This window comes from Bactrocera neohumeralis, chromosome 4, assembly GCF_024586455.1.
Source record: "Bactrocera neohumeralis isolate Rockhampton chromosome 4, APGP_CSIRO_Bneo_wtdbg2-racon-allhic-juicebox.fasta_v2, whole genome shotgun sequence".
Taxonomy (NCBI): Eukaryota; Metazoa; Arthropoda; class Insecta; order Diptera; family Tephritidae; genus Bactrocera; species Bactrocera neohumeralis.
In genome coordinates, this window is record NC_065921.1 from 58421173 (window position 1) to 58446161 (window position 24989).

Below are 24989 nucleotides of genomic sequence, written 5' to 3' on the forward strand. Positions count from 1 at the left end.
TGAACCGAAACGTTGAAACCACTCGTGCGCTCTGCTACGGGATAGGCAATCATCGCCATAAACTTCTTTCATCAATTGAAACGCTTCGGTAAAAGTTTTGCCAATCTTAGAACAAAATTTAATGTTGGCTCTTTGTTCGAAGCTCATTTTCGCAAATATACTGACACTTAAAACGTAATAATTTCACTTCCAATCTATAAAATGTCGTGAAATTCTCACTGGACAATCGATAAAGATAGCAGATTCTAACGCACCAGTCGACATATAGATGGCACCAACTGGGGGCGATAGATTAAAATCCTGCTTACTTTGGAACGCTCCTTGTACATACAATGAAATAATCTATTAATGTTTTTATTCCCTGAACTAGGTATTGCCACGAAATTATATTACACTCAGAAGGAAACTTCAGAGACTACATAAAATATTGGGACGTTCACTAAGTAGTTTCATTTTTTTAGTGATTAAATTTCACGACTTATTATTTTTTAAAGCATTTTATGAAATTTTAAATTCTTCATTTTGATTAAATACCTTGTGCCATTTTTCTGGCAAGTGACTGATTCCAGGCTCACAAAATGTTTGATCCGTGCAGTCGAAAAACTGGTCCGGCGTCCCGATTTGTGGTGAATGTTCTCATTCACAAAAAGTTTTTGTCCCAAGTGTGGAGAATAGGAAGGGTTTAGGAGAACTTCCCATTCAGGCTGCAAAAGCTTTCGGCGAGTGATCAAACGTTTTTGAGGTCTCGCATTGTCCTGGTAAAACACTACACCATTTTTTTGATCAATTCTGACCTGTTCTTCTTTGAGTGAATCACTAAATTTGTCCAGCTGATCACGATTCACTTTAAAAGTAATTGTGGAATAGTCGGACAAAAGCTCAAAATAATCAATTTCTGTGAAATCGTATCAAACAGACATAACCCTTAATTGGTAATTATCGACCTTCGAAGTGGTTTGAGCTGGAACGTACTTTTTAAAACATGATCACTTGCTCTTTGCATTCTTGTAAAAATCACACCATTTGCTGTCAGTAATAATACGCTTCAAAGCTGGATCAACTTCTTTACGTTTGATAAGCAAAGTACAAATCGCGCGAGTTCCATAAGTAAGAACTTGAGGAACCCATATTTCAAGCCGAAATTAATTGAAAACGTTTAATGTGATTTTTAACGGTCGCGTAAGACAAATTAAATTTTTCAACAATCTCTCTAGTTATTTTATCCATATCGGTTTCAAATGACCATCCAGGTACATCCTGAAGACCGAAATTACTGGAATCAAAATTTGCCATCCAATTTTGGCATTGGCGTTCGGGTAACACATCTTCTTTGTGCACATCACACCATTTTCGCCTAGCTGAAACTAGTAAAACAGCAAAATATGTCCAAAATGCTGCTTTCAATTTCCAGCTTTAATAGGTCGGTATATAGGAATAGTTAATATTCTATAAAATTTAAGAAAAACCAACAAGCCTTACTACATGACTTGTTCAAATAAAGCAAGACGGTTAAGTGTGAAGTTGACTGCGAAAAAATTAAAGAATATCAGCTGTTGCTATCAAACGAAATTACTTAGTGAACGACTCAATATACCGTATATACAAATGTATGTATAAATGATCAGGGTGACTAGTTGAGTTAATTTTGGAGTATCTGTCTGTCCGTCTGTATAACTAGTCCCTCAATTTTCAGACATCGATTCGTCTTTACCTCATGAAACCACTATAACATATATCTGCCGAACTGAATTTTTTATAGATCATTGTCTATTACAATTAATTTTAATTTGTTTAATTCATTAATTCTACGATCGGAAAAGCCTCAAGGACCAGAACCACCAGTTTCTTCAATTTAACAAGTTAAATATTATGCACAGTATAATAAAACTGTAGATCTCAGCATTGGAAAAAATTTAAATCGAATGATATTCATCTGAGGTAGTGCCTTAATAGATGGAACAAAACTGTATTGATGATCTACGCTCAACACAGTGTATCATAGCACTTGTACGATTCTCCAATTAAAGAATAATATCAAATTGGTAAATTAATAATAGTAATTACATTTACTAACCTCTCAACAACTTAAAGCAAATCTACATAAGCAACAGAAGTGCAAGAAGGTACATTCAGCAATACAAGAGTTACCATAAAAAGTATTGACACAACTCCCCAAATAATTTTTCCACTGACGAGTACTTATTTATTAAGTGCTCTTACTTATTTGCAATTTCTGCTGTTACAGCTGCGCTTAATTAGTGCTGTACTTGAGTTTTACCAAATAAACGAAAATAAGTGATTATGCTTTGCTTAAAATGGGGTCAATCGAGATGAGTACACGTCCTCAGATTTACAGGGGAGCCTTAATTGAATAGGAAATCGTTTTACATAAGAAACTATGAAGAGCTATTTGCCAAAAATGGGGTTAGTTGAATATGGAATTGAGGTTTCGAAACGACGAAGATTTTTAACATTTGTTATTTTTTACCACTATTTAAAATGGTTGGCATTAATAAAATATTTTTTAGTTTGTAGGAAACTTTTTTTAAGTTTGGAAACAAAAAAATTTATGGGCCCCGTTCGAAGAAAACTACAGATAGGGCAATAGTTTGCAGCTTAATTTCAATCATTTGCCAATGGTGACAACAGAGATGTGGACTGAAAAATATTGAAGTTTTTTTACGATTTGACGTCAATTCTACCCAATAATTGGGCATAATAGTGCCCTGTGACCGTTTCAAACATTTCTATGTGGTCGATGTAGAATAGCCGTCTAACAGAATGCAGAGGATAAGTACCTATCTGACTGCACTCTAAATTGAGTACCAACTTACGAACAATTCAGTAAATACTGAGTTATCCAAAATTAATTCCTCGATATTAAAAAAATCTTCCCACTTTCTGTCATACACGACGAAATTGCTTCCATCATAAATAGTTACATTGGCATTAGAATTAGTCCAATTATTATTGATAATATGCTGCTGGAACTTTCATTAAGGGAGGAGTTAAGGTTTCAAGGTAAAAAAAAAGACTTTTTTGCGAATTTATTTCTTAAATATAGATTGAATAATTTTATTCGGATCTTATGTACTTTATCGGGCATAGTTTTGATAATATAGTTTTTTTTTTAAATTCAAAACTACTTTTTCTTACTGTCATTTCAAAACAATTTTAACTATTTTCTCCAAGACAATCTGAGGGAAGTTCTGTTACCGACTTTTGCTTCAATATTTTTGGATGAAAAGTATTTTTTTTCTAACCCTTCCCTTAACTAGAGAGACTGTTAGCTCTCTCCTCAAAACTTGCTTTGTGCTTTTACAGACCCGAGAACACTCCACAATACTATTCCTAACTCAACCTATCACTTCACTAGAAATTTAGAAAGTGATTAAATCATGTAACAATTTAAAATAACGCAAAAACGCTTAATCTTTTTCAATGTCAGTGAGCTGCCAAGAATAACTAAGTTTGTTTTATATTGATTTATACACCCTCTATCCTCACTACAGGAAAGCGTGCTAATTTAGAATCAAACCAATCAAAATAAACCAAACGCGTGGCCGGTATGCCAATATCTTCGTAGCGTCGCTGATTACAGTTACTTTGGGTGATGTTTCTTTCGGCTATTTTTTGCTTACTTTGTTGTTTTTTTGCCTGCAGGTATATTTTTTTAAATGTATTATCTTTTCCATCACTTTTTTAAACCTCGCTTTTATTGTTTTTCGCATTTATTCACCTCTCCATTATTACCATAAAGGGTCACACAAATGTACGCCTTTTTTTTTGCTAAAGACAGTTTCAACGGCCAAATCATGTTAGTTGTTGAGTTAAAAAATGTGTTTAACTTTCAAAAAAGTTACCATTAACTCGCTTTGAGCGCTACTTATTTTGAGTTTTATAAAAATACCAAACTAATTTTAAAACAAGTAAGGAAGGGCTAAGTTCGGGTGTCACCGAACATTTTATACTCTCGGATCATAAAGTGATAATCGAGATTTCATTACCCGTCATTTACATATCTATACTCTCGCAACAATGTTGCTAAGGAGAGTATTATAGTTTTGTTCACATAACGGTTGTGTGTAAGTCCTAAAACTAAAAGAGTCAGATATAGGGTTATATATACCAAAGTGATCAGGGTGACGAGTAGAGTCGAAATCCGGATGTCTGTCTGTCCGTCCGTCCGTCTGTCCGTCCGTCCGTCCGTGCAAGCTGTAACTTGAGTAAAAATTGAGATATCATGATGAAACTTGGTACACCTATTCCTTGGCTCCATAAGAAGGTTAAGTTCGAAGATGAGCAAAATCGGCCCACTGCCACGCCCACAAAATGGCGGAAACCGAAAACTTATAAAGTGTCATAACTAAGCCATAAATGAAGATATTAAAGTGAAATTTGGCACAAAGGATCGCATTAGGGAGGGGCATATTTGGACGCAATTTTTTTGGAAAAGTGGGCGTGGCCCCGCCCCCTACTAAGTTTTTTGTACATATCTCGGAAACTGCTATAGCTATGTCAACCAAACTCTACAGAGTCGTTTTCTTCAGGCATTTCCATATACAGTTCAAAAATGGAAGAAATCGGATAATAACCACGCCCACCTCCCATACAAAGGTTATGTTGAAAATCACTAAATGTGCGTTAACCGACTAACAAAGAACGTCAGAAACACTAAATTTTACGGAAGAAATTGCAGAAGGAAGCTGCACCCAGGCTTTTTCTAAAAATTGAAAATGGGCGTGGCCTCGCGCACTTATGGACCAAAAACCATATCTCAGGAACTGCTAGACCGATTTCAATGAAATTCGGTATATAATATTTCCTTAACACCCTGATGACATGTACAAAATATGGGTGATATCGGTTCACAACCACGCCTTCTTCCAATACAACGCTATTTTGAATTCCATCTGATGCCTTTTCTGTATAATACGAGTATCTATATACATTAGGAACCAATGATGATAGCGGAATAAAACTTTGAAAAATACGGTATTTGAAAAATATGTAAATGACGTATAATGAAATCTCGATTATCACTTTATCATGCGAGAGTATAAAATGTTCTGTGACACCCGAACTTAGCCATTCCTTACCTTACTTATTGGGCCGGATCGAAGCCAAATGCAGAAAAAACGGCCCCATTTGTATTTCCAACTTCTGAGACGAGTTAAGTAAATTTTAGCATTGCTGGGTCAAATGTATGGAGGTAATTGAATGTACCTTCCTCCAATTTTTCTATATGTTAAATGTTAAAGTAAATAAAGTAGTAAGGCTTCAAAATATCTATTTTCCTCTTTGTATGATATCTTAGGGCCTCAACAAGATTTATACATCTCACACTCGCCGTATATTTGCCTCCGTGTAATATTCAGTAGCTAATTTCGCGCATTTCTGAAATTTAAAATTCAAAATTTCTTACACCATGTTTCTTTCAACACAAAACCACAGATAAATTATTTTCATAAATTATCCGAAAATGCGCCGCAAATTAATTTTACATTAGCACAAAATTCGGCATAATTAAAAAGTAATATTAATAAAGTTTCTCTTGTCCATTATGAATTTGCATGTGACCAAAGCAACAAAAGAAAGTTGCGAAAAGCAAGAAATATATTATATAAAAAAATAGTCTGTGTGAAACTACTTTGTGCTCTTTCATTTTCCCAACGGTTTTCGCGCTGTCCGATCAATGCCCAATGATAGCAAAAAGTTCCCACAGCAATCATTATACATTTTCACGTCGCGTATTTCAGCTAATTTTCTTTATTGTTGTTGGTGTTGTAGTTGTTATTGATGCGGCCTTTGATATGGCAAATATCTCACCAACTTTTTGGGAAGGCATAATTGATGACAGCGCTTTGGCATACAGCCAACATAAGTATTTACGTACATGCACAATAATAGAGTTGCCACCTGTCCTTATTAAAACAACAGAAAGATCTGATTTAAAAAAATCCTAAAAAAATATTTCTCAGCGTTACTGCCTGATTAGTTCTTTGAAAACGTAGGGCAGTCTGGGTTTAAGTATGAGTTTAACAAGAGCATGTCATCCAAAATAATAAATATTACAAACACAATAAGTGTTGACAAATCAGTGCTTATCGAAATGATGGTTCAATATATGACTATGGCACTGCAGTCTGGGTTCTAAAATTCTATATAATTTCACACTTTGTAATTGTGTAACCTTTCAAAAGAAATCGAACCTAAATTTGGTAACGAACAAAACGGTAAAATTATGTAAAAGCTCGAAGGACTGGCCACCCTATTTACATTTTTATCACACATACATACATGTAGTGCGTAAACTCAGCACGGGTACTAAATCAGCTCTGTTCGGGAGAATATATGAAAAAGTGATCTTATGCCGTTGCCACCTTTTACAATATACAAAATATTTTCCAAAATAATAGCCTGCATTTGACTTTCATCATCATTTAATGTTTCTCTTTACATTTTAAATTATGAAGTTTTAGATTAACCTAATTCAGGAACAAGTAAGGAAGGGCTAAGTTCGGGTGTCACCGAACATTTTATACTCTCGCATGATAAAGTGATAATCGAGATTTCATTATACGTCATTTACATATTTTTCAAATACCGTATTTTTGTAAAGTTTTAGGGTCCATAAGTGGGCGAGGCCCCGCCCATTTTCAAATTTTAAAAAAAGCCTGGGTTCAGCTTCCTTCTGCCATTTCTTCCGTAAAATTTAGTGTTTCCGACGTTCTTTGTTAGTCGGTTAACGCACTTTTAGTGATTTTCAACATAACCTTTGTATGGGAGGTGGGCGTGGTTATTTTCCGATTTCTTCCATTTTTGAACTATATATGGAAATGCCTGAAGAAAACGACTCTGCATAGTTTGGTTGACATAGCTATAGTAGTTTCCGAGATATGTATAAAAAACTTAGTAGTCTTTATTTATGGCTTAGTTATGACACTTTATAGGTTTTCGGTTTCCGCCATTTTGTGGGCGTGGCAGTGGGTCGATTTGGCCCATCTTCGAACTTAACCTTCTTATGGAACCAAGGAATACGTGTACCAAGTTTCATCATGATACCTCAATTTTTACTCAAGTTACAGCTTGCACGAACGGACGGACGGACAGACAGACATCCGGATTTCGACTCTATTCGTCACCCTGATCACTTTGGTATATATAACCCTATATCTGAATCTTTTAGTTTTAGGACTTACAAACAACCGTTATGTGAACAAAACTATAATACTCTCCTTAGCAACATTGTTGCGAGAGTATAAAAATCAAGACAAATTAGCATAATATTAATACATTGTAATATTATCGAGGAGGATGGGGTCATGTGTAGAAGTTCACGCAAGTGAGGAAAGTTCTCTGATCGCCATTCACTTGGGAGTGGCCAGAAACGATTCTTTTACATATGACTCAAGCAGCTCACGACTTCCGGTCTTTGACCAAGTATCCTCTGGGTAGCCTAAGAACATCCGTTCGTAGGTGAGCTAAAGTGAGAAGGCGAAACATCCCCTGCATAGGGTTGTGCGTTGGGTTTGGGACCCGCCACGTAAAAAGCCTATCCCAATGAAAAGCGACAAACAGCCTCGGATGAGAAACCCCTCTTTTGATGACGACCATGGCAAACGAAATAAGGATAACGATATCAGGGCATGCACCTGGAATGTCCGGTCCCTTAATTGGGAAGGTGCCGCTGCCCAGCTGGTTGATGTCCTCGTGAAAATAAAGGCTGACATCACCGCCGTCCAAGAAATGCGATGGACGGGACAAGGACAGAGACGAGTAGGTCCTTGTGACATTTACTACAGTGGCCATATAAAGGAGCGCAAGTTTGGTGTGGGATTCGTGGTGGGAGAGAGACTCCGTCGCCGAGTACTATCATTCACTCCGGTGAATGAACGTCTAGCCACAATCCGCATCAAAGCGAGGTTCTTCAACATATCGCTGATCTGCGCCCACGCTCCGACGGATGAGAAGGACGATGTGACCAAAGATGCCTTTTATGAGTGCTTGGAACGCACTTATGAGAGATGTCCCCGCCACGATGTCAAAATCGTGCTTGGCGACTTTAACGCCAGGGTGGGCAAAGAAGGTATCTTTGGCACTACGGTCGGTAAATTCAGCCTCCACGAGGAAACATCCCCAAATGGGTTGAGGCTGATCGACTTCGCCGGGGCCCGAAATATGGTTATCTGTAGTACTAGATTCCAGCACAAAAAAATTCATCAAGCTACCTGGCTGTCTCCGGATCGAAAACTACCAACCAGATCGATCATGTTGTGATACGGAAGACACGTCTCCAGTGTTTTAGATGTGCGTACACTCCGAGGTCCTAACATCGACTCGGACCACTATCTTGTTGCAGGCAAGATTCGCACCCGCCTCTGTGCAGCAAAAAACGCACGCCAACAAACACAAGGAAGGTTCGACGTCGAAAAGCTGCAATCACAACAGACTGCCAAACGTTTTTCTACTCGGCTTGCACTCCTGCTCTCTGAGAGCACTCATCAACAACTCGGTATAAGGGAACTGTGGGACGGCATTTCAAACTCCTTACGTACAGCTGCATCCGAAACCATTGGTTTTCGGAAAGTGCAAAAGAACAACTGGTACGACGAGGAGTGCCGCGCCGCAGCGGAGAGAAAACAGGCTGCCTACCTCGCAACGTTACGATCGACCACAACACGTGCGGGATGGGATAGATACCGAGAATTGAAGAGGGAAGCGAGACGCATCTGCAGACAGAAAAAGAAAGAGGCCGAAATGCGTGAGTATGAAGAGCTTGATAAGCTGGCCGACAGGGGTAATGCTCGAAAATTCTACGAAAAAATGCGGCGGCTTACAGAAGGTTTCAAGACCGGAGCATACTCTTGTAGAACCCCCAAAGGTGATCTAGTGACCGATGCCCAGAGCATACTTAAATTATGGAGGGAACACTTCTCCAGCCTGCTGAATGGCAGAGAATGCACAACGCCAGGAGAAGGCGAACCCGATTCCCCAATCGATGACGATGGAGCAGACCTCCCATTGCCCGACCATGAAGAAGTTCGAATAGCAATTACCCGCCTGAAGAACAACAAAGCGGCGGGGGCCGATGGATTACCGGCCGAGCTATTCAAACACGGCGGCGAAGAACTGATAAGGAGCATGCATCAGCTTCTTTGTAAAATATGGTCGGACGAAAGCATGCCCAACGATTGGAATTTAAGTGTGCTATGCCCAATCCATAAAAAAGGAGACCCCACAATCTGCGCCAACTACCGTGGGATTAGCCTCCTGAACATCGCATATAAGGTTCTATCGAGCGTATTGTGTGAAAGATTAAAGCCCACCCGTCAACAAACTGATTGGACCTTATCAGTGTGGCTTTAGACCTGGAAAATCAACAACCGACCAGATATTCACCATGCGCCAAATCTTGGAAAAGACCCGTGAAAGAAGAATCGACACACACCACCTCTTCGTCGATTTCAAAGCTGCTTTCGACAGCACGAAAAGGAACTGCCTCTATGCCGCGATGTCTGAATTTGGTATCCCCGCAAAACTAATACGGCTGTGTAAACTGACGTTGAGCAACACGAAGAGCTCCGTCAGAATCGGGAAGGACCTCTCCGAGCCGTTCGATACCAAACGAGGTTTCAGACAAGGCGATTCCCTATCGTGTGACTTTTTCAACCTGCTTCTGGAGAAAATAGTTCGAGCTGCAGAACTTAGTAGAGAAGGTACCATCTTTTATAAGAGTGTACAGCTGCTGGCGCATGCTGATGATATTGATATCATCGGCCTTAACACCCGCGCCGTTAGTTCTGCTTTCTCCAGACTAGACAAGGAAGCAAAACAAATGGGTCTGGCAGTGAACGAGGGCAAGACGAAATATCTCCTGTCATCAAACAAACAGTCGTCGCACTCGCGACTTGGCACTCACGTCACTGTTGACAGTCATAACTTTGAAGTTGTAGATAATTTCGTCTATTTAGGAACCAGTATTAACACCACCAACAATGTCAGCCTGGAAATCCAACGCAGGATCGCTCTTGCCAACAGGTGCTACTTCGGACTGAGTAGGCAATTGAAAAGTAAAGTCCTCTCTCGACGAACAAAAGCTAAACTCTATAAGTCGCTCATAATTCCCGTCCTGCTATATGGTGCAGAGGCTTGGACGATGTCAACAACTGATGAGTCGACGTTGCGAGTTTTCGAGAGAAAAGTTCTGCGAAAGATTTATGGTCCTTTGCGCGTTAGCCACGGCGAATATCGCATTCGATGGAACGATGAGCTGTACGAGATATACGACGACATTGACATAGTTCAGCGAATTAAAAGACAGCGGCTACGCTGGCTAGGTCATGTCGTCCGAATGGACGAAAACACTCCAGCTCTGAAAGTATTCGACGCTGTACCCGCCGGGGGAAGCAGAGGAAGAGGAAGACCTCCACTCCGTTGGAAGGACAAATGGAGAAGGACCTGGCTACGCTTGGAATATCCAATTGGCGCCACGTAGCGAAAAGGAAAAACGACTGGCGCGCTGTTGTTAACTCGGCTATAATCGCGTAAGCGGTGTCTACGCCAATTAAGAAGAAGAAGAATATTATCGACTGTGTGAAAAGTCTTCCTGCGCAAGAGTAATTTCGAAAATAATATTTCATCGGATTTGCTCAACAGACATTCCTTACAAAATCTCAAAATTCAATCGAAAACCTTTGTGCTTCAATAGACGCTCACCGTATCAATGGAGAAATTATAAAAACCACTAAATACCGTTTTTTTTTTTAATTTTAATTTCAATTTGAAGTATGCCAATACAAAGATAGTGGCTCTTAAGCCAAATTCTAAGTTCTTTTATATTTTAGGAAAAAATATCGCAAATATTGAATAAACTATTTTTAGTTTAAGCCACATTTTTCGATTCATTATATCGATAATTTTGCATTATTTATTACCAGCACTCCCGAATTAGCCAATAATTTTTACAACCAGCAATAAATAGCTCTAAGATTGCCTTTCTTATCATTCATCGCAACATGCACCGTATATTCATGCACACTTTTTATAAAGGGTGATCCATTTCGAGGTTCCCTAATTTTTTAAAGAAAAAACTAATATAATGGAGAAGTCTAATGGAAAAATATCACACGATCTTGGTAGTCAATCGACCGGCCAAAACCTTAAATTATCTGCTCACCGAAGTGTTCTCTCAATAAATCCATTAAATGATGCGATGTGCGAGAAGTAGCGCCGTCTTATTGAAACTAAATAAATGTCGCCAAGATCACGATCTTCAATTTCAGGCATAAAAGCGTCGGTTATCATGGCGCGATAACAGAAGCCGTTGACTGTTACGTTCTTACCAGCACAATTTTTGTAGAAATATGGACCGATGATTCCACCGCCCCAAAAATTAAATCAAATCATTGCTTTTCCTGGTTGAAATGAAAGCTCTTGAATCACTTAATGTTGCTCTTTGTCCCAATATTGCTTGTACATATCCATTGAGTCAGAAATGAGCCTCTTTGCAAGACAAAATTTGGCTCGAAAACGTCGGATCTTCTTGGAACTTTTCAAGAGCCCAAAGACCGAAGCGATGTTGCTTAAAGAGGTCGAACCAATTCAGGTTTGCACAAGCTTTATTTTGTACGCTTTTATCTTAAGATCTCGACGTAAAATGCGCTAAGTCGTTCCATACGTCAGTCCGAGTTGTTGCGAACGGCGTCGAGTTGACTCTCCACGGTCCTCGTGTACACTCTCAGCTACGGCTACTATATTTTCTTCATTGCATCTATTCGGTCCAATATTTTCCAATAATGAATGATTGGACGATTATGTTGGCCATAAGTTTGAGCGAAGCGTGCGAAACATAAGTATTCTTTACAGACCGTGAATTTTCGTAATTATGGTAAACGATTTGTAAGTGTTATGTAGGCGTAAGTATTTCCATGATGAAATGCCAAACAATAATGAACAAAAATAACATGACAGCTTGGCTCGACTAATATTATTTTTCAACTCATTTATTTTCGCATTTGAATTCGCCCTATGATATATAGTACCACCATCTTCCGCTACTCATTTCCGTTACCCTGTCGCTACTGCAAGACCTTTGCACCACCAATTCGTGCTTTAAACGTCCGCTGTCACAATCATTTTGATTTATAATGTCTAAAATTATTATTTTCCATTGTTAATTAATCATACCGCTATTTTTTTCTTACAATATATACAGAAGTTCAACGAAAAAAAGCAAATAAAATATCGTTGCTCTGATAACTAATGCGGATGAGGAGATGCACGAATAAAAGTACGAAAATCGTTAATGAATTGTGTATATATATGTACTTAATGTGTATATGTTTATGATTATGTATCCTATTCTTTGACTCTTTCATGCATATGGAGTGTTGTAAGGATTTTTATATGCGCTATATGCGTTAATGTCTTTACTTCTCTTCGTGAGAATGATTTTTTATAACGTCAAAAATTAGAGATTTTAGTAAACATAAAGCCTACTAACTTACAAAAAAGTGATATTTCGGATTAGAATTTTTGGCTGAATAGTATAATTTTTATACTATTATTTAAATGTTAATTTTTATGATTCAAAACTTGGTAAATAGGTGGGAAAATTCCTATTATATTACTCAGAGACTGCTTAGACAGGGGACCTCTTAACAAAGCCCAAACTTCCTTCTGTTTTTCTAATATTAGAGTTCGGCTACAGCACTTTAACTCTATTATCAGAATTCAATATTTATAAATATAGTAGTAGCCCTTAAGCACAATTTATCCTTATTGCACCCACAACCACTATTTTATGACAATTGCCCAAACTGATGAGAGCATAACTGCTGCACTCTCTTCGTTAATAGTAAATGCAGATTTTATGTCCCAGCAACCCGTCCACCTTAGTTGGCAGATACTACATATACTTATGGGGTGAGAACGTCATGACTTGTCCCATACGACCAATTGGTTCCGGCAAGGAGCACTGCCCCTACTATTGGCTTGCCGTCTACGATGGTCGCGATGCGCATTCGCCACTTTTCCGTTTAGCATTATTGGTAAGTAGTAACTTGTTTAGCTATATAACAAAATTACATATGTGTTTTGTATATCAAAGGGTTCTAAAAAACCTAGTCTGATAGGTTTTATGTGATGAACGGGAACATATTAAAAAAAAATTAAAAGAGTTAGAAAGGATTATAATGATTGTTACCAACAGAAGTGATATTTGTGATCTTCTTTATGTTCGAATATGAAATAGTATCAGATTGCTTCAGCCACACAATACAGCTCAATTGCACAATTATGCAATATTGAAAATGCAATGACTTTAACTGAATGCAGGTAATAGTCATTGCCGCAGAGAAATGATTGAGTCTTTGCATGTGTAAGGGAGTGAATTATTGAATGGAATGGATCGTTTTATGAGCCATAGCCATATGTGTTCCACAAAGAGGTGAAGAAATTCAAAAGTAACTGTTAAGAGTGATCTTTAAGTGACGTCTGACACACTTTCATTATATTATGCAATCAAACTAACGCTGGACTATATACTTTACATAGAAATCTCTACAAAAGTCTCACCATTTTCGTACTACTTGTTTACAAATACAATTTTGCATGTTCGTATGTATGTATATATATATAGTCATTGCCACATAAAGTCATCCAACATTCGAATAACGGCAAAATGTTACGTATACGCCGTGGAATTGTCACGATTTGTGTGCGTTGATGAAAATGAATATGACGTTCGCATTCACTGCAACAGCTGTAACCGTTGGTCATGCGTATATGCAAATTGCACAATAAATTAATTTGTGCCTCACATTTTGCCATTTTTGTTGGTTTTATTGCCGACATTTCGCTTATTATTGTTTGTGCTTACTTTGGCAAGTGTCGGAACTGACTACGATTGTACCATTGTCTAAGTAGTGTTAGTATTGTTGCTTAGCTTTTGTTTCACTTTATTTTATAGTTTTTGCATGCTTGTTTAATATTCTACGGCGAAATGGTACCCATCCTGATCAGTGATGTATTTATTAAGAATTGATAAAACCTTCGAATTTTTTTTGATCATGAAGGCCCCTCGGCCAATAGGATGTGGCTAAGGTATACTCACACTTTTCCTGCCAAAGTAAACAGGACTTAAAAAAAAACAGAAAAAATGTTTTTTCAGCAAAATCAAATTATTTTATTCCAAATAGTCTCCTTATGCTTCTATACAGCTTTTTGCACAGTCCAAAAGCATGTCGAATGAGTGATTTAGCTCGTTGGCCGGTATGGCCATCAGTATGTCGGTGCAAGCTTTTTGAATGGCCTCTACCTCCGCATAGCCCTTTCCTTTCATAGGCAAATGCATTTTTTCGAAAAGGAAGAAGTCGCATGGTGCTATATCAGGTGAATATGGGAAGGTGTTAATGGTTAAAATGCGATTTTTGGTGAAATAATCGCCCTTCGAATGTTGAATTCTGAGCAATTTTTGGTCGTCAGTTAATTTGTGCGGAACAAACCGTGCACACACCTTTTGTAAGCCCAAATGCTCGGTCAAAATACGATAAATCGGTGTTTTGGAGATGTTCAATTTCATGTCCATGAATTTCAATGATGATTTCGGCTGATTTTTGATGAATTCACTAACAGTTTCGATGGAATTTACGGTGATCACGGATTTTGATTGGCCCACATGTTGATCGTCATTTGTGTCCTCACGACCACTTTGAAAACATTGAAATGTGCACTCTGCTACGGGATAGGCAATCATCGCCATAAACTTGTTTCATCAATTGAAACGTTTGGGTAAAAGTTTCATCAATTTTAAAGCAAAATTTAATGCGGATATTGGCATGAATGAATGAATGAATTTAACACAAACATGATGACACTTAAAACGCAATAACTTCACTTCCAGTTAAGGAAATGTCATAAAATTCTCACCGGAAAATCGATAGAGATAGCAGATTCTAACGCATCAGTCGACATATATGTAGATGGCGCCACCAGGTTTACTTTGGAACGCACCTTGTATAATTTCCATCAGATTAAGCCACTGAATTAAAACATATATTTTTAAGTTAAACTTAGTCTTTAAACACTTTTGTATATATTTTGAAACTTTTGAATCTTGGTTCTTCTGGTATACCGTTTCTAATGATACAAGTTCAATACTTGATAAAAACAAATGCAAAAAAGTAGTTTTATTGATGGAGAACCAGTTACTAAGTGGTTTGATAAAGTTCATATACATAGGCTGTATGAGTACCGAGCGAAAATATCAAAATATGTACGAAATAATTTTATATGACCATAACTCAGGTTCTTCGGGAGTAGCTGACATTAGAAATGTATAAAAGCAAATATTAGACATATTAATGATGAATATTTTAGTATAGAAGAGTTTCGTACAAAATGTAAAAAAATTAAATTCTGATTATCCAGGCATCCCAGATCTGGTTTCAGTGGCCTTTTTCTACTCTCACACTTCAAATGAATAGCTGCTTGTCGAAACGTTACTAGAACTATTTTTGCTTCTTTTTGGTCTTCAATTAACTTAACCGAATATAATACCATTACTTCGTCCGCAGAATGGGTTTCAATTTCTTGCGCTGTGTTGCGTTTTGTTGTTGTTATTTTACGCAGATATCAAAACTGAACTCGGTTGTTGTGTGGCTAATGCAACTAATATTTATAAATTCACGCGTTCGCTGCTTTTTCACGCAGAAGTCACGCATACACATACAAGTCGTTGCTGCGAAATTGAAAAATTCTAAATGTATACTAAGCGGAAGAGAGGCACGTATGCTTCTCAATTCATCTTCATGTTTATGCAATCCTCTACACTTACTTTTTCTAAATTTGGCTATCATTGCTCTTTCTCTCTCGTTTTCACAGGCACTTTACAGTACATGTACGTCGAGTTCGTCACCTCACCGGCGAGTCCGCTGCTGTGGTTTCCATTTCAACGTCGGCAATTGCGCCGGTTCGTCGAGACAGCGGTCATCAAGCATGGCATTTGAGATTGGCTGCTCAGGTCCGACTCGTTGAAGAACAATAGTGCCAGTGAGGGCATATTTTTGAGTATCGCTCATTGGTATCCGCGAATATTGTCGTACAGTTATAACATTAAAGTGCGAATAGGCAAAATTGTGCAGTTATATTTTCCAAGGTAAGTGGAAGAAAATATTAACATACAATGTAATTAACATTGCATATAAAGCATATTCCATTTTTGGACTATTATAGCATATAGCTGCCTTATAAACTGAATGATCAAATTTTTGCAGGGTTTATGATCATCTTGAAAAGTCTGTAAAGTCATTTTTTTCAACTCATCAAAGATTGGGCTTGAAGTTAACATTACACTAAACTTTCCTGTATAAAAAGCTATAATAGAACACTTTAACCGTCGTCAATTAACCAAAAAACTGTTTTAAATATTTCAAATTGTAATTGCTACCAGTGAATTTCAGCATTTATTCTTTAGTTGAGATATAAACTTTGAAACTTTCTTTTTAAAAATAATTTTTCTAGAAATTTACCTAAATATATTTATACGCATTAAATTTATCAATTTTTTATTTATTTTTTATCAAATATACATAAGTTAATTAAAATAAAAAAATTTCAAAGAAAGTCATTTTTTCAGCATATAGGAACACCTTTTGTTTTAGTTTGTATTCTTATTGAAATTTTTCGCCGAAGTTATATAAAATGAACGCAATACACAGGATTGCCTATGAATGGAATGGAGTATGAAATGATACTGAGAAAATACATTTTGTAAAAAATGTTGAGTAAAACAGGGAGTATGAGTAATATTGCATAAGCCGAATCAACACATATGATTTTAAATATGGATGTAGAATTTTTTTACTAAAATATTAAAAAACTACTATGAATGTGTATACAATATATATAGTAGGGCCCTTAAAATTATTTGAATAACCTGAAAACTGATTATTCGGATATCCGGATTTTAACCTATCGAATGAATATAAACCGATAAAGTCAGTCGTTCGTCTGCGACTATTCGAATAGTTGCCCTGCTGCGAGTATCTGATAAATGAATTTTGTCTGAAATTCAAACAGCCTTTGATTTTTGTTTATTTTAAATTTGTTAATATGCCTATTGTGCGCGTAAATACCTAAAGTTTCTATAAACTTATATACGTTGAAGTTTTTTTTAGAAAATGAGCGGTTAATCGAGTAATCGACGACTTTCAACTATCCGGATACTGCAAACCGAATATTATTATTCGAATCCTATTCGGTTAATCCGGTTAACAGATTAGTCGAATACCAAGAGCTTTACACCCCTATTTTGTGCTTTTGACAAATTACTAAAATATTGACAATTAACTCAAATATTTAACAAGCGAGAAATATTTTGGTATTCTGTGGCAATCTTGATAAAAGTAAAAGCTTCAATTCATAAAGCTTTCCCCACACGTATGGTGAAAAAATAATGTAAATAGAAAACAGCTGATTTCTATTCAAATTATTCGTTAAAATGGACAGCTCTGCAACGTAAGTTTCCAAATTTTAATTATTAACAAAATTTATAATTTAACTTTTATTTTATAGTAAACCCAAGCACGAAAGAGCTACGCACGAGCAGCTGGAGGCATATGTGTTGTTTTGCCAAGCACACCCAGAAATTACTACGGGGAAAAATTGCCCAAAAACGCCTGAACGGATGAAGGAGTTGTGGCAACAGCTGGCAGAGCAACTTAATTCGTGCAGAGGACCAATACGAAGTGCTGCAAAATGGAAAGAGGTAACATTTTAGTTTATTTTCCGTTTATTTATTATATTGTGTTAATTTATAGACGTTAGGCGTTTGGAAAAGCCAACTGCGCACTCGAGCAAGGCGGTTGAAAATGACTCAAAGGCTCACAGGTGGAGGTCCAAGTTCCAAGCCGATGACGGACTTCGAAGAAATGGCTTTGTCCACATTTGGCTCGGCCGCTGTAGATGGGATGCAAAATGTACAAAGCCTAGGTTTAACGCCAATTGAGCAAACGGATGAATGCGCAATTTCATCACCCACGGGTAGTCCTCAACAATTATGCAGTCAGGTAGATGCAAGCCCAAATCCCGAACACCATACAGCAAGTCCATCGACACCATCTACGTATCTTAGCTTGGAAAACCAGGTAAGTTTTCATTATTTCTTATTACATTTTTTTCTTTTTAGGATGCTTCAACTTTGGTTGTTCATAAAGATATGAACATGAAAGTTTTGTAACCTTAAGATAGAATTATATATACAAAATTATATTTTTGACACAACTACATTAATACATAAAAATATACATGTAAACAATAAATTAAATAAAAAGTATATACAGTCCACTAAATGTCAAGTGCAATGGTAAGCAACAAAATTGTAATATGAGACTTGCTCATAAAAATGTGAAAATCATTGCACATAAAAGAAAACTCATAAATTAGAGTATACATAATACTAATATTAAAATACAAAATATACATACTCGAAATATTAATGCACACAAGCAACAGATAAGAAAGTATCAAGCGTGTGTACGTATGTGTATAAGTGCGTTAGATGCACTAATCTAAAATACTATAAAATATCAATGCGTTGGTGTCTGAAAAATGCAATAAAAATATAATACATATTTACACATGTGTATGCACAATAAGCATACACACATAAACATATATACATAGTTAAGAAATTAGAATTAAGAAATGTATTGAGGGAAGAAATTTTAATAAAGAAAACCAGAGTCAAAAGTGAACTCTCACAGTACAGACTTAAGCAAAGACTGTCTTAATTTGTACATTTGGTCCTTCGATCCTCTTTTTGAAAAAGAATCGAGCAAGTGCAAGTACTAGAAGCCTCTTAAAAGAAAAAGAGCATTACTTAGCCAAGTAAAAATAAATGTAAGCCGGAATAGCAAAGACTACCCGCATTTATAAAAATTACTTTTAGTAAAAGTTAAAAAAAAAAATTTTTAAAAGCGTCCTTGTGGCTATAACAACAAGAACAGTGCAAAAAAAAAAAATATATATATATATATACAAAACCATCTATAAAGAAGCAAATATGAAGAATTTGCTAACACGACAGAAGGAGTTGGGAGATCTAGCTGCGTTGGAGGAGCAGAAAATCCTGAGCGGAAAAATAAGAAGGCTTCATGTCTGGAATATATGGATCATATTCAGACTGTTATGAAAGAGTTTACTGCAAATCATAATAAAATAATGGCTAAGAAGAGTCAAGAAGCTGAGGAATACATTGCGAAGAACTACTTCGAGCATGTAATGCAAACAATGGAGAATTCTATTCAGAATTTAAGAATTCAAAGTACTGCCGAAGGTGTTTCAGCAGTGAGCAGCATGTGGCAAATAGAATCTACGCCACAAACTATTCAGGTCGCACCACCTGAAGCCGCGTCTGGCGTTGAAAGAAAATATCAACGTCGAGCAAAAATGCTCAAAAGCACGATGGATGAAATACGAAGAAATGCATTGGATTCTCTTGAGCAAATGAGAGAATTCAAAACCAAGCTTCAAATACAATTTGAAAATGTTGAAGAATCATATCTTGAAACTCAAAATATCAAATTAGTTGAAACAACTAAAGAATCTATTGAGGAACAAATAGATGTATTTCGTCTAGAATACAAAATCATCATCGAAAGGATAACGGAGAAATTAAATAATTATAATTCACCACAAACAATGTATTCCAATATAAAACTGCAGGAAATTAAAATTACGATGTTTTACGGTGAAATGAAACAATGGTTGTCATTCCACGATCTTTTTAAAAGTTTGGTGCATGATTCGAAGCACTTTACAGAAGTGGAAAAGATGTTCCGATTGAAGACATCATTAGGTGGAAAAGCTGGTAGATTAATTCAACATCTACCAGTAACAGCAACAAATTATGAAGCTGCTTGGCAAATTCTCAAGGAAGGTATGAGAATAGAAGGCTACAATTTACAGCACAAGTAGACAGACTACTTGATCAACCGACAGCAAATGGAGAAAGTGCACAAAGCATGAAGCAGCTGTTAGATACCACCAAAGAATGCATTTATGCTTTAAAAGGGCTAAATCTAAATTTAAATGACGAACAAGCTATCATAGCTCGGATAGTGGTTCGAAAACTAGACAAAGAAAGTCTACGTTTATACGAGCAAAACGTAAAAAAAGTAGGGATATACAAAGCCTAGATGACGTCTTCAGTTTTCTGGAACAGCAATATCAAGCTCTAGAAGCAATACGCGACAGAAAACCAACTAAATGGAACAATCAAAAGCAGCCACAGCGAACACCTACATTTTATACAGCGGCACAAAATAATTGTGTATACTGCAAGGTTCCTGGGCATCAAATTGGTGAATGCAGAAAGTTTCAGACATTGACTACGATGAATCGAAGAAGATTCATAACAAACAACAAGTTATGCTACATTTGCCTTGATCACGTATATGAAGGAAAATGTAATAATAAAAAGAAGTGCAATAAGTGTGAAAGAAATCATCATAATTTATTGCACTTCAATGAATTCCAAAAAGGAAGAGGAGGAAGTGAAGAAAATGTCACAAAAACATCTTCCACAATGATGACGAAACATTCGGAAATGGCGATACTCCTAGCAACAGCACAGATAAGGGTGAAGGCAGCAAATGGAGAGTATGTGACATTGCGAGCTCTAATCGATCAAGGATCCCAAAAAACTACTATTTCCGAAGAAGCATCTCAAATACTTCATTTACCAAGAAGAAGAGAAGTAACTGAACTACAAGGTTTAGGAAATACCACAGTGGGAGTGTCCAAATTTAAAATCAACATTAAAATCATGCCGAGATTCCTAAGCAACGAGCCGTACAATGTCGAAGCACTAATTTTGCCGAAATTAGCGAGTGCTCAACCAGACAAAATGTTTAAATGGGATATAGAACAATTGAAAAACTACACTTTAGCTGATCCCAATTTCAATAAATCAGATCGAATCGATATTGTCATTGGAAGTGACATATATGCTGACATACTAGAAGAAGGTATATTTAAAAAGGATCGAATACTAGGTCAAGCTACGAAATTGGGCTGGATATTGTCGGGAGTTTTACAACAACCGAGAAAAAACAATACAATTTTAGCAGCGGTTACTACAACATTGGAGAAGTTTTGGGAAATAGAAGACACTACAACTCCAGCAGATACAGCAGATGATGATGAATGCCTAAGAATTTTTGAAAAAACAACAGTAAGAAATGGAAATAATCGATTTGTCGTCAATCTACCTTTTAAACAAAAAAAAGAATCAGGCGATTCTCGCAAACAAGCTATGGCGAGGTTTCTTAATCTTGAGAAAAGGTTCGCTACAAATAATGAGTTAAAACAACAATATGTGCAATTTATGAAAGAATATTCAGAAATGCGCCACATGGAAAAAGCAAGTGAAAATAAATGCGGAAAATACTATTTGCCACATCAAGCAGTGATTCGAGAAGACAGTAGAACGACTAAACTACGAGTAGTTTTCGATGCGTCTGCAAAAACTACAAATGGAAGTAGTTTAATTGACATCCTCTTCATAGGACCGAGACTTCAAAGAGATATATTTGACATTATAATCAAATGGAGACTTTGGCAATATGTATTAACTAGTGATATTGAAAAGATGTTTCGACAAATTAAAATAACAGATAGTGATCAAGATTACCAACGTATATTGTGGAGAGAAACAAAAGGAGAGCCGATAGAAGAATACAAACTTCAAACAGTTACATATGGGACAGCATCAGCTCCTTTTTTGGCAACGAGAACTTTACAAGAAATTGCCAAACTATGCGAGTCCCACAACTATTTGCTTTCAAACATCATTAAAAACGACTTATACATGGACGATTTAATGACAGGAATTCAATAGATGAATGTAAGGCCATTCAGTATGAAATATCGAAACAGCTACAAAAATATGGATTTCACTTAAGGAAGTGGATGTCAAACAACAGTGAAATCATAGCAACAATTCCGGTAAATAACGCGAATGAAGTAATAAAAATAGCAGAAGACGAAACAATAAAGACATTGGGTATTCAATGGCATCCTACCAAAGACATGTTTGAATTTAATACGAATCTTTCAACGCAAAAGCTGGTTACAAAAAGACAAGCTTTGTCTGATTTAGCGCGAATTTTCGACCCAATGGGATGGCTTTCACCAACAACCGTTATAGCAAAGTTATTTATACAGAAACTTTGGTTGATGAAACTCAACTGGGACGAGTTACTTGACGAGAATTTAACAAAAGAATGGCAAGAGTTTATGCAGCATATACCAGAGATAAAACGAATAAAAATTCCTAGATGGTTTGAAACTAAAAACAACTTTAAATTTGAACTACATGGATTCGCAGATGCTTCAGGGAAAGCTTATGCAGCAGTTGTATATACTAAAGTTGGATCAGTTATAACAATTGTTGCTGGTAAAACTAAAGTGAATCCAATTAAAAATAAGAAAACGTTACCAAAACTGGAACTATGCGCGGCTCACCTACTTGCTAAATTGCTGCAAAGGATAAAAACAGTCATCAACAGAGAAATGAAAATATTTGCTTGAAGCGATTCAACTATAACGTTAGCATGGATAAATAATTGCCAAAGTAAAGACAGATTTATTAGAACACGAATAGAAGAAATCAAATTACTTGTTTCCAATGCGAAATGGCAACACGTTGGAACAAAGGACAATCCAGCTGATGTAGCAACCAGAGGGGTACTGGCGAACAAACTAATAGAACACGATCTATGGTGGAAGGGACCAAAATGGTTGCGAGAAGAGGAACATCATTGGCCAATAAAGAAGATTATTCAAATCGATGCAACGTATGTGACAACCTCAGAGGAATTACATTTCTTGGATAAGGTAATACTTAAATATTCTAGTTTAAGCAAATATATAAGGGTAGTAGCTTATATTTTGCGATTTGTAAAAAGAATAAGAGGGAAAAAATGCCCTGAATACTTAGTTAAATCTGAAATGAAGGAAGCTGAAGAAATGTTAATAAGATATCAGCAAAAATTACAATTTAGAGAGGAAATTCAGAGTTTAGAAATAAAAAAGAAATTAATCATAAAAGTAGCATTGCAAGCTTAAATCAAATTTTGGATAATAAGGGAATCCTTCGTGTAGGAGGTAGATTGGGTAATTCAAATCTTCAATTTAATCAAAAGCACCCAATAATATTAAATAAGTCACATTTGTCATCATTGATAATTGAAAATATTCATAAAATAACTTTACATGGAGGAAACAAGTTAATGGAATCAATGATTAGAAGGAATTACTGGATTGTTGGATTGAAGAATTCTATAAAAAAGACAATTCGAACTTGTATTAGATGCGTACGTTACCGCAAAGAAGTAGCAAAACAATTAATGAGAAATCTTCCAGAATTCCGAGTATCTATGTCAATTCCATTTACACACGTTGGTATAGACTATGCAGGACCGATTCATATGATATGTTCAAAAGGATGAGGACAAAAAACATTTAAAGGATATATAGCTGTATTTGTTTGTATGGCAACAAAAGCTTTTCATTTAGAAGCAGTAAGTGATTTAACAACCGAAGCGTTCCTAGCTGCTTTGAAAAGATTTTTTGCTAGAAGAGGTAAAAGTCAACATATATATGTAAGCTTTGCATACTGTATGTGAACGCAGCCTTATAACTGAGTATGTGAACGCAGCCTTATAATTGAGTATGTGAACGCAGCTTTATAACTGAGTATGTGAACGCAGCCTTATAACTGGGTGTGTGAACGATACCGAACAGAAGGAGAGTATGGACAGACGGGATTCATGACAAAGAGAATTATACAACGTACTTTTATTAACTTAATTAGTAATTGAATCATCATTCTAAAATAACTAGTATAATTAACTAAAGTAATACAACGTCGATCTACTAAAGTATTGGAAGTAAAAACCTTAATTGTCGATTTTTCTAATTTTAGGTTAGTAGTTATAACACATGTGATATAATTTGTTCATTAAAAATAAACATTTCTAATTTTAGATAAATCAATTGGTGTTGTTTTACTCCATTACCATCTGACATACTACAAATCGACAATTGTCAGAGTTCATAGTACGTAGTAGATCATGGAGAGATTACAATTTGAAGTTGAGCTGGCTGCAGACGAAGATCCAAAGAATAACATAATGATCATAAAATCAATAACAAAAGAGGATGGAACGACATATCTCATGCCGCCAGGTTTTCAAGCAGTAAAACACCACCCTCAACTGATAAAGTTACCAGAACTTTTGAAGATTAAAAAAAACATTACAGAGAAGAGGTCATACTAGAAAAGTGTGGATGTCCCTGCCAAGTGATATTTTACTACTATACAAAGATGATGTTGGAAATATGGTGTTTAATGATTATATATTACAAGAAATGACTCAAGTCACAAGCCACTCCATTATGGATGGAAAATTATTGGAAATATTAGAAAAACTAAGCGATAAATCTAATGTCAACAAAGAAAATCATAACAATTTAAACAAATTAAATGAAAAATTTGTTTTAAAGAAATTTGATAACAAGATCACTAATGCCAAACAATGGTTGCAAAGTTTTGAAAGTGAATGTACAAGATTTAATTTAAATGGTGATACAGAAAGAATTAGTGCTTTGAGATTATTTTTGAATGACTCAGAGAATGACTGGTATGAGTCTATGTTAATTAAACACGGCTTAGACTCGCTGTGGAAAATATGGCAAGTAAATTTTCCGCAACATTCGCAGATAAAAGTTGGTCTTCTGTAATGTATGCACTGAATTTCAAACATTTCAAGGGCTCTCTGCTGGAATATGCATTGAAGAAGCAAAGATTACTACTAGAATATAACATTGAAATAGATACTAGAACTCTCACAGACTTGATTGTGGCAGGATTGCCAACTTATATTACAAGTAAACTGGATAGACAAGAGATAACGGACCCA

The 24989-nt window shown here is 36.3% G+C and overlaps 1 pseudogene; it reads left to right on the forward strand.

The window, feature by feature from the left end:
• Positions 1-24989, forward strand: part of LOC126755797 (uncharacterized) — a 107518-nt pseudogene that overhangs the window by 49201 nt on the left and 33328 nt on the right.